At 42.9% G+C, this 11347-nt stretch overlaps 1 pseudogene; it reads left to right on the top strand.

The window, feature by feature from the left end:
- The first annotated feature begins 319 nt into the window (after window positions 1-319).
- LOC139023193 (poly [ADP-ribose] polymerase 1-like) lies at window positions 320-11076 on the top strand (annotated as a pseudogene).
- The last annotated feature ends 271 nt before the right edge of the window (window positions 11077-11347 follow it).

Raw genomic sequence — 11347 nt, 5'->3', positions numbered from 1 at the left:
GCCTCCCGCGTTGTAMAGCTGGGCTCGCTTGGAGAGGGAGAGAGTCGCTCCATGTCATTTTAGCAAGCCCTGACACCCACCTTCTCAGATTCTTCTGAAATTGTTTCTGTAGTTAGAAACAGGTAAGATTGGCTTTCCTGAAACAGTATTTTGTTGAAATGTAATTTTATCTTGGCGATATTAAGCTAATTGTTTGCACCCAAACTGGCCATGTTAATTTATAGGATTCAGACCATATTCTATAAATATAATACCCAACATCTGATGTGAACCAAACTTCCTCCTACCAATGAGTAAGACATGAGGAATAAAAATTATAATGATCAAAAGCCACCAACGGACCCCCACACCCAATGCCAATCCCACCCCACCCACGGACCCCCACACCCAATGCCAATCCCACCCCACCCACGGACACCCACACCCAATGCCAATCCCACCCCACCCACGGACACCCACACCCATGGCCGAATCCCCCACCCTCGACCCCACATCCCAATTGCAATCCCACGCTCCAGCACCCAACATGCATACCACCCACACCCACACAATGCCAATCCCACACCCACCACGGACCCCACCACCCAATCCACCCCACCGCAGGACACCCATCACACCCAATGCCAATCACACCCCCACCCGACGGACCCACAATTGCCAATCCACTCAACAACAGACACCCACACCCATTGCAAATTCCACCCCATTAACCAGTATACAGTATCAGTTCTCTATGTTTGACAAGTAGCATGCGGCTTGGAGTATTGCTTCTCCACTCCTTGTAATGTATTCCCTGTGAATCTGGTGATGGATTTTTTCACATGACAGAGAAATTTGTAATGGAAGTTGCTTTCATTATTTAGTGTGAAAGTAGCAGGTTTTGACCACTAGATACCTGTGTTCCTGCTATACCACCACACTCTTTTATCCATTTTGTTGGTCTCTTGTGTTTATTAAATAGATCACAARATTTCCTTTGCAACTTTGGGTAGAAAACCAATAGATGTGGCTCATCATGAAAATAAATTGTCCCAAGCACACACTGTACTCACTTAGATAATACCCTTAATGATACAGTGGTAGCAATACATGGTTTCAGCATCTTCAGAAGAGACAGGAATGCCCATGGTGGAGGTGTTGCKGTGAATGTTGAGAGTCATATTCCTTTAAAGCTTAGAGAGGATCTCATGTCAAATACTGTTGAAYTAATACGGCTACAGGTTCACCTGCCTCACCTAAACCCGATTCTGGTAGGAAGCTTCTATAGACCAACAAGTGCTAACAGTCAGTATCTGGATAATATGTGTGAAATGTGATATCAACAGAGAGGTATATTTTCTGGGTGACCAAATATTGACTGGCTTTCATCAAGCTGGCCACTCAAGAAAAAACTTCAAACTGTAAACAGAGCCTGCAACCTGGTTCAGCTTATCAGCCAACCTACTAGGGTATTTATAAACAGTACAGGGATGTAATCATCCACTTGTATTGATCACATCCTTATTAATGCTGCAGAAATATGCTCTAAAGCAGTATCCAAATCCATCGGATGTAGTAATCACAATATAGTTGCCATATCTAGGAAAACCAATGTTCCAAAGGCTGGGCCAAATATAGTGTATAAGAGATCATACAACAAGTGTTGTAGTGATTCCTGTTTTCAAGATGTAAATAATATTTGCTGTTCGGTGGTGTGTAATGAGGATCAACCAAATGCTGCACTTGACACATTTATGAAATTGCTTATTCCAGTTACTTCAGGAGGCGGAATAAATTTGGCTTGGCACCTAAAACCCTCACAAAATTGTACAGATGCACAATTGAGAGCATCCTGTCGGGCTGTATTACWGCCTGGTAAGACAACTGCACATCCCGCAACCACAAGGCTCTCCAGAGGGTGGTGCGGTCCGCATCACCGGGGGCAAACTACTTGCCCTCCAGGACACATACAGCACCCAATGTCACAGGGAGGCCAAAAAGATCATCGAGGACAACAACCAACCGAGCCACTGCCTGTTCACCCCGCTATTATCCAGAAGGCTTGGTCTGTACAGCTGCATCAAAGCTGGGACAGAGAGACTGAAAAACAGCTTCTATCTCAAGGCCATCAGACTGTTAATTAGCCATCACTAGCACATTAGAGGCAGCTGCCTATATACATAGACTCGAAATRACTGGCTACTTTAATAAATGGAACGCTAGTCACTTTAGTAATGTTTACATGTTTTGCATTACTCATCTCATATGTATATACTGTATTCTATTCTATTGTATCTTAGTCTATGCCGCTCTGACATTGCTCATCCACATATTTACACTACCGTTCAAAAGTTTGGGGTCACTTAGAYATGTCCTTGTTTTTGAAAGAAAAGCTAATTTTTTGTCCATCAAAATAACATCAAATCGATCAGAAATACAGTGTAGACATTGTTAATGTTGTAAATTGCTATTGTAGCTGGAAACGACAGATTTTTTTAATGTAATATCTACATAGGCATACAGAGGCCCATTATCAGCAACCATCACTCCTGTGTTCCAATGGCACGTTGTGTTAGCTAATCCAAGTGTATCATTTTAAAAGGCTAGTTGATCATAAGAAAACGCTTTTGCAATTATGCTAGCACAGCTGAAAATGGTTGTTCTGATTAAAAAAGCAATAAAACTGTCCTTCTTTAGACTAGTTGAGTATCTGGAGCATCAGCATTTGTGGGTTAGATTACAGGCTCAAAATGGCCAGAAACAAATAACTTTCTTCTGAAACTCYTCAGTCTATCCTTGTTCTGAGAAATGAAGGCTATTCCATGCGAGAAGCTGCCAAGAAACTGAAGATCTCATACAACGCTGTGTACTACTCCCTTCACAGAACAGCGCAAACGGTCTCTAACCAGAATAGAAAGYGGAGTGTAAGGTAGTCATTATGATAGTCATGTAACCTTGTAGGCCTATTAGAAATCTCCTCTGAATATTGTGTATAGATGACAGATTGGGGTTAGGGAGTGGGTATGAAAAAAGATTTTTTTCAATGGAATGCTATTTTTCCTCTGTTTTTATTGAGATAAARGGTACCATATTGMAAATGTATATATTAAAAGGATACTGTTTTGTGGCAAGCAACACAATTGTCTGCCTTTTTTTTTGTACTGAGGTTAACCAAACAAGCAACCAAGATAAAAGGCAGTGGTGCCTGTCAATGTACAGGGATAATAGTGACAAGTGAGTAATTGTGCATGGGATGGGATGTGTTCGCTCAGCTCCTGTAGACTGGTGAGTGATGCCAACTAATAAGAGTAAGAGAGGGCAGGTTTAAGCGGCATTGCTCTGATTTATAACCACATTACCCTGTGGAGCCAGTCAAATAAAACTGCACATAACGATACATCAAAAACAATACAGCTACAGTGCACTCATAATACAGCAGTTCCAAAGAAAGAGGGCAGGGGAGATGGAGAGAGAAATAGAAGTTAATAGAGTTAAAGAGACAGAGCAAGAGAAATAGAAGGAGAGAGAGGAAGGAAGAGAGGTTACTGATGAACAGTGGGTAGAGTCTGTGAATCATATCAAAACGTCACTCAAGATGAAGATACATCTAATTTATCAGTCTCATTTTCTCAGGCCTTTTTATATATGTCCCTTTGCCTTCTCATTTTTGCTGATACAGAGTCTATTTGTACTCTAGTGATGAGAGAAGATAGTGTGCTGTACTGGTGGACAGGCTCTATTCCATCAATCCCATTCCTAATTATATTCTTAAGTCCCTGGTTATTCGAATGGTCTTAAAAGTCATGCTTCACTCAGCTGTCAGAGAAATAGCCTCGGTGGGTATGGAAATACCCTTCAAATGTCACAATATGCATTAGAGCTGCTTCAATCAGGTTGACWTTTATAGATCCAGAAAGTCACCACACAGGCACCGTTTGGCAATGCCAATATTTGTAAAGTTAATTCATTTGACAACCAATCAAATGACAATCGGGAAGAACCAAAACAGCTGAGCAGGACAAACAGGGTCAACATCAAGGACCAGGAGGATACAGTCAGTCAACGCTGCACAGTAGTGTTTTAATGACAACCCAAAACACAGCACATACTGTAGTCTCTATCAAACTGTGGAAGAGAGAGGGAGAATACCTCAAATAGTCTGACAATCACTCACACACAACCGCATGCTGTTGTATTAGTGTTAGAAAAACCTATTATGGTGTWAGCTCATGTGCCTATATGCACAGGTAATGTGTTACTGCATAGGAGATTAAACATGACTCGTTGTCCCATGTTCAACCCGACATGTCGTGTCTGTCTTCCCTTCATCTCAACATGGTATCAGAAGTGACTTAAAACACTATAACTCATCTCCAATGTTAGTGAAAACAATGTTAACAATCTAGTGCACAGTTCGCTTCCCGTTTGGTTGAGTAAAAACTTAAGTAAAGACGAGATACAACAACACTAACAGATCACACTTAGCTCAGCTAAAGTTAGCTAGCTGGCAACGTAATGCTAGCTTATGAAGCTTACCACTCAASAGAGATATCATCAAGAACTTAGCAACTTACTGTGCTATGTTGTGGATTTCCTTTACGAATACAGAATGTTTTTATTGTGTCGATAAGCCCTCAGTAGCGTTTAAATGGCTTCTGAAGGATTTAATGTGAAAGGCCGTTGATTTCTTAACGCATCTAGCGGCACATTCCTTTGGTTTATTATGACTCGGTCAGACATGCTAACGTTGTTTACTTTACCGAAAAAAACTCAATTAGTATATCATCAGATTGCCATCAATTGTGAAGTGATCTTGATGCATTAATTTGCCCATCCAAGGAATTTGACGTCAGGTACCATTGTCACCTTGACCCATTTACAAATTAGCTAAGGGAAAATGTCGTCTAATACATTATTATTTGTCATAATTACTTTTTAGTTAACCTATACAATTCCTGAGACTTGTGTGAATAATGCCAAGAATTTTACATGAGCCAATGTTTACACTTCACAAGTGTAACAAGAAGCTAAAATTGCAAGTGTATGTTGCAGAGCTTCAAGTTCCTTGGTGTCCACATCACCAACAAACTAGAATGGTCCAAACACACCAAGACAGTRGTGAAGAGGGCACAACAAAGTCTATTCCCCCTCAGGAAACTAAAAAGATTTGGCATGGGTCCTCAGATCCTCAATAGGTTCTACAGCTGCAACATGGAGAGCATCCTGACTGGTTGCATTACTGCCTGGTACGGCAATTGCTCGACCTCCGAACGCAAGGCACTACAGAGGGTAGTGCGAACGGTCCAGGACATCACTGGGGCTAAGCTGCCTGCCATCCAGGACCTCTACACCAGGCGGTGTCAGAGGAAGGCCCTAAAAATTGTCAAAGACCCCAGTCATAGACTGTTCTCTCTACTACCACATGGCAACAGTTTTTACCCCCAAGCCATAAGACTCCTGAACAGCTAATCAAATGGCTACCCGGACTATTTGCATTGCCCCCCCCAACCCCTCTTTTACGCTGCTGCTACTCTCTGTTTATCATATGCATAGTCACTTTAACTATACATTCATGTACATACTACCTCAATTAGCTTGACTAACCGGTGCCCCTGCACATTGGCTACCCGGACTATCTGCATTGTCCCGCCACCTACCACCCGTCAACCCCTCTTTTATGCTACTGCTGCTACTCTGTTTATCATACATGCATAGTCACTTTAACCACACCTACATATACATACTACCTCAATCAGCCCGACGAACCGGTGCCTGTATATAGCCTCYCTTTACTTATCTATTGTTCACCTAATACCATTTTTTTTTTTTKRTTYAAYGTMSCARMMTTGGTTYGGGCCTGTAAGTAAGCATTTCACTCTATTCACTGTTGTATTCGGCACACGGAACAAATAACTTTGATTTGATATGTGCTTGCTGGTYACTACAGTTTTTTGTTGTTGTCATATTTGCCTAAAATCTTGACTATATGTACAGTATAGTGGTGGTTCCCTCAGGTGTGATTCTACTCAACCCACCCTGAACCTCTTATTTTATGTTCCCCAGTCACCCATGTTTGACYGTAAGGTGTCCCATTGGCACCACTTCTCCTGCTTCTGCCTGCGAGCGGCCGCCCAGTCTCATGCGGACATCGCTGGGCTCTCTGACCTGCGCTGTTAGGACCAGGAGAAGGTCAAGAAGGCCATCGAGACTGGGGGAGCCACAGGAGGGCAGGCTTTAACTTCTAACCTTTAAACTTTCCCCCAGCATGAAGTCATCTGTGTATCCCTGTGATGCAATTGAAAAGGCACACCCAAAAAAGTGAATGCTCATTGACTGGAAGTCAAAGGTCAAATAACACATTGGCTTCCCTCTTCCTCATGGGAAAAGGTGACGCAAAGGGCGGGGCCAAAGGAGAGAAGACTCTGAATGACTTTGCAGTGGAGTACGCCAAGTCCAACCGCAGCACGTGCAAAGTGTGTGAGGAAAAAATTMAAAAGTTTAGYAGCCATTATTTACATCTGTTCGTTATCTGATATACACATTGCTGCAAAATGGAATTGCCCTACATCTATTCTTTAACATCTGTTCAATGTGAAAAACGGTTTAAGAATAAAGAGATTGTCAATTTCCATAAATGCATGAATAGCTATCCTACATAAACCCAAATATACACTATCATAACAGCCATAACAGCTCTGTGCTCCAGGACTAGATCCGCGTGTTTAACAAGACACTGGACCCAGAGAAGCCCCAGCTTGGGTTGATAGACCGCTGGTACCATACGGKCTGCTTCGTGGGTCGCAGGGAGCTGGCCTTCAAAGCAGAGTACCAATCAGAGTACCAATCAGTGGAAGACAAGGAGCTCAAGATGAGGCTGCCTGCCATCAKATCTGAAGGGTAAGGCTTTGTTTAGTAATGTAATGAAATATGTAGTTTATTGTCTACAAACTTTAACTTTACTGGAATGTACATAAGTCTGGAGCGGTGTCCCTGATATTCTAGCAGTTCAGTTGATTGAACCTTTTTTCCCCACCAGGTGTCAGTACACTCATGAATCTCCCTGATGTTTGACTTACCTTGGATAAAGCTCTGCTCCCGACTGGCCTCATGTACAAAGTTAATGGGGAATTCAGTGCCTGTCAACTTCCTTCACAGCGAAACTTTTCTCTTGAAGGGTGAAATACAGAATTATGTTTGTTAATGTTTTACTTTGGTGGATCAATTGGTCATAGAGAATGTAAACGGCTAACTTCTCTCCCCTATTTTTCCCTCGGAAAGAGGAAGGCTGACAAAGTAAATAGAGGGGGCATCCAAGAAGCAGCAGCAGCAGAAGGAGGAGGAGGAGAAGAAGAAAGTGGAGCTGCTGATGAAAATTCACTCAGATATAAAAATATATTTTTTGCAGAAATGCCTATACATTAATAKTTTATTACTTCATCAAATGATTGACATTGTTGTGATTTTGTATGTGTGTATACAAATGTCACTTGCTCAATATGCCCATATGTTTTGCTAATTATGTTTTCTTAATACCGCTCTGAGTGGTTGTGTGTGTACAGGAGCAGTGCCAGCTGAGCTGGGCCATCAAGGACAAGCTGAAGCAGTTCTGTTCCACCAATGACATGAAGGAGCTGTTCATAGCCAACGGACAGGAAGTGCCCTGTGGAGAGTCCAATGTAAGGAGGCTCATTGTGTGTCTGTCTCATTAGCTGTCTTTTTCTTTATATCTTCATGTCTGTTTCTGTGTCTCTCATTTTACTCTTTGTGTAAATATGTGTTTGTGTGTGTCTGATTGATGGGTCAAACAGCCAGTCAAATAGTGTTGTTTGTTTGATTGATAGGTGGTGGACAGCCTGTCAGACTGCATGGCCTTTGGAGCGCTGAAGCCCTGCAAGGAGTGCAAGGGCCAGCTGGTGTTCAAGACTGCACTAGGGACATCTCTGCCTGGACCAATTGTGTGTTCAAGACCCAGCTGCCCAACTGCAAGGACTGGGTCACCCCAAAGGTATGTCTCCTTCTCTAGGGTCAGTGTCTGTCTGTAGAGCTGCTTATAGAACTTGATGTTCATCTGGGTTGTGTTCATTAGGGCACAACGAAGCAATCTTTTGCAACAGAACTAAAACTGGTGTTTCTAATTGGACAAGTTTAGATAGTCCCTCTCTGTTTCAGACTGGTTTTTTTTCTGTGTCGTGCCTAATGAATACGACACAGATCTCAGTTATAACTCACTGAATGCTCATTTGAATTCCACACGCTAACATCTCCTCTAATCTATCCACCCCCAGGAGTTCCATGAGCTTCCCTTCATCAAGACGTTTAAGTTCAAGAGACAGGACTGGGTGTTCTCCAAGGTGGACCCGGCCCCTCCCCCTTCCTCCTCTGCAGCCGCCCCCAATCCCAGTGCTCTCAGTAAGCCCCTCTGAGGGAGTCCCTGCAGGTGAGGAGGAACCAGTAGGTGAATGGGGTGCAGACAGTGAGAACTGGTGAATGACCTGAGTTGTCTCCTTATTGCTCTGAGGAATCTTGCTGAAATGGAGAATACCATTTTGAGTAAAAGAAAGTAGATTTATACTTTTCCTATATTTTGCTTCTCTAGTCTTGTTGCTCAGTTTGATGCTATAACATGACCAGCCCCATTCATAGTTTTGTAATGTCCATTCTACTCATTCCAATTCTGTCTATATGCCTTCCTCGTCGCTCTCCTCCCCTGTAGACACGCCTCTGACAGGGATGAAGCTGCTGACCGTTGGCAAGCTGAGACAGAACAAGGATGAGCTGAAGGCTGCTGAGGAGGAGCTGCTTTTTGCCTCAGCACCTAGAGTGAGTAGCCAATCAACCAGGTGGGGTTGTCGGATTCAACTTTTGCTCACCTTTACAGTAACAAATAACACATACYTACACATTGTCAGAAGGATAGGTTGGATTTTTTTTGTAATCCCTGACCCCATTTGGTCAATTTTTTGGCGATAGGCTGTTGGTCGACTGAGATTTCTTTAGTTGAGTAGTCGCAAATAGATTTTTTTTATGGTGCACGAGACGAATGTCTGATTCGCACCTTTCTCAGTGGACTAATCCATTGCGGGGGCCACAGGGATGGCACAGTCCATCACTCTAGGACGTGATACTGAACATGTACATGGTTATATTATGAAAAATGATTGTGCAACACTAATAAATCTATTATTTTAGAACAAAAGCGCTTTCTCTCGCGTTGGATAGCGGAATCTTTAGTGCGCCGTTGAATGTGCATTATAGCAAAGTTAACCGGCGTATTGGTGTATTGGAGGCAGCAGTGGAGTGAGGAGATGAGGAAAAAGCCCTTGCCTTAACTGTCTACGAAAATTGAGGAGAGCGGAAACGCCAACTTAATTAGGTCTATAATCAATAGCCTAACTGTTAAATGTGCCTAGCTTTATAAATCATCCATATACACTGAGTGTACGAAACATTGAACGCCTTTCTAATGAGTTGCACCCCCCCCACCCTTTTTTCCCCGCCTCAGAACAGCCTCAATTCGTGGGGCATGGACTCTACAAGGTTTCAATCACTCCACTATTGCCTATCATAATCACATCAATAAATTGGTTATAACAAACTCCGAACACCGTAGCAAAATGGATGTGCAGGACGTGAAAAATAAACTCGAAACAGGCAAATCTTTACTGCTTCCTCAGGAGGGAACAAGGAAGTCAGATCTGACTTCAGGCCCTATTGGTCACATGCATGCGATGCATACATGTTTCACGTAAAGAGAGCAAGGGTTGAGGGAATAGGGTATGTTCTTCCTAAACAACTGAGGTAGCAGAACGTTTCAGTCAGAAACAAGTAAGAAACYAAATGGTTGAAATTATGTTGTAGCTTCAGCACAGACAGCGCAATGAACACTTGCTGTGGTGCCCTTTTGCTGCAGCAGGGAGGAGAGAGGGACAACGTGCGCCAGTCACACAGGCAATAGCTTTTTTTTTTTTTTTACACACAGCTTGGCCATCGGGCTCCCTCTTCAGTCATTCATCTTAATTATTTAATCAAACGGTGTGCTTAAAGCATCAGACAAGCTCAGTGCATATAGTTGATTTTATCAAAACACATATGTTGTGTCTATATATATGGAAGGACAGACAATATTTTTTCAGGGACAGCCCGTCGAAGTTCCTTTGTTTTTTTTATTAGAAYTTCTTGTGCATGTTCTTTTTTGTGCAGTCCATATTTATCATTATATGACAACAGCTCCAGCTCAAATTCAGCTTTACTACATTGTGACATTTGAAAAACGCTCATCTGGTGAGTACCTGRCTTACAACAGGCTTACAAGSCCTCAGTTCAGCCTCTCTGTCTATTGCGGACAGTCTGAGCACTGATGGATGGATTGTGCGTTCCTGGTGTAACTCGGGCAGTTGTTGCCATCCTGTACCTGTCCCGCAGGTGTGATGTTCGGATGTACCGATCCTGTGCAGGTGTTGTTACACGTGGTCTGCCACTGCAAGGATGATCAGCTGTCCGTCCTGTCTCCCTGTACCTCTGTCTTAGGCGTCTCACAGTACGGACATTGCAATTTATTGCCCTGGCCTCATCTGCAGTCCTCATGCCTCCTTTAGCATGCCTAAGGTACGTTCACGCAGATGAGCAGGGACCCTGGGCATCTTTCTTTTGGTGGTTTTCAGAGTCAGTAGAAAGGCCTCTTTAGTGTCCCAAGTTTTCATAACTGTGACCTTAATTGCCTACCGTCTGTAAGCTGTTAGTGTCTTAACAACCGTTCCACAAGTGCATGTTCATTAATTGTTTATGGTTCATTGAACAAGCATGGGAAACAGTGTTTGAACCCTTTACAATGAAGATCTGTGAAGTTATTTGGATTTTTACAAATTATCTTTGAAAGACAGGGTCCTAAAAAAGGGACGTTTKGTTTTTTTGCTGAGTTTACACGTGTCAAATTGTCAAGACTTCAATTTTAGTTTTTTGCTCCAGGAACGTAACTTGCGTTTAATATTGTGCCATGCCCCCATACTGTACTCCCTAGTCCCTATGTCCCTTAACCTCCCCTCCTCCAGATACATTATGTATGAAGTGGCACAGGTGAACCTGAAGTACCTGGTGTAGATRAAGTTCAACTACCAGACGTCCCTGTGGTAAAGGGGGCCGTAGTAGCCCACCACCACCCCTCCAAAAAGATCCAGCTGACCATGTAYCAACCCCACCGCTTCCAGCCCACACCCCACAACAAAGGACATCTTTGCCCCCTTTACCATCTTCCCAGCATAAGACCATGTTATGTTTTCATTCAGTAGTTTTAAAATCCTTGCCACTATATACATGGCTTATTGCAATAGCAGATAGCCATAAATTGGATTGATGTATTGGCCTTGGTTTT

The sequence above is a fragment of the Salvelinus sp. IW2-2015 genome, linkage group LG28 (genome assembly GCF_002910315.2).
Source record: "Salvelinus sp. IW2-2015 linkage group LG28, ASM291031v2, whole genome shotgun sequence".
Lineage (NCBI taxonomy): Eukaryota > Metazoa > Chordata > Actinopteri > Salmoniformes > Salmonidae > Salvelinus > Salvelinus sp. IW2-2015.
The sequence above is the reverse complement of the archived record's forward strand: the minus strand, read 5'-3'. Positions and strand labels throughout refer to the sequence as shown.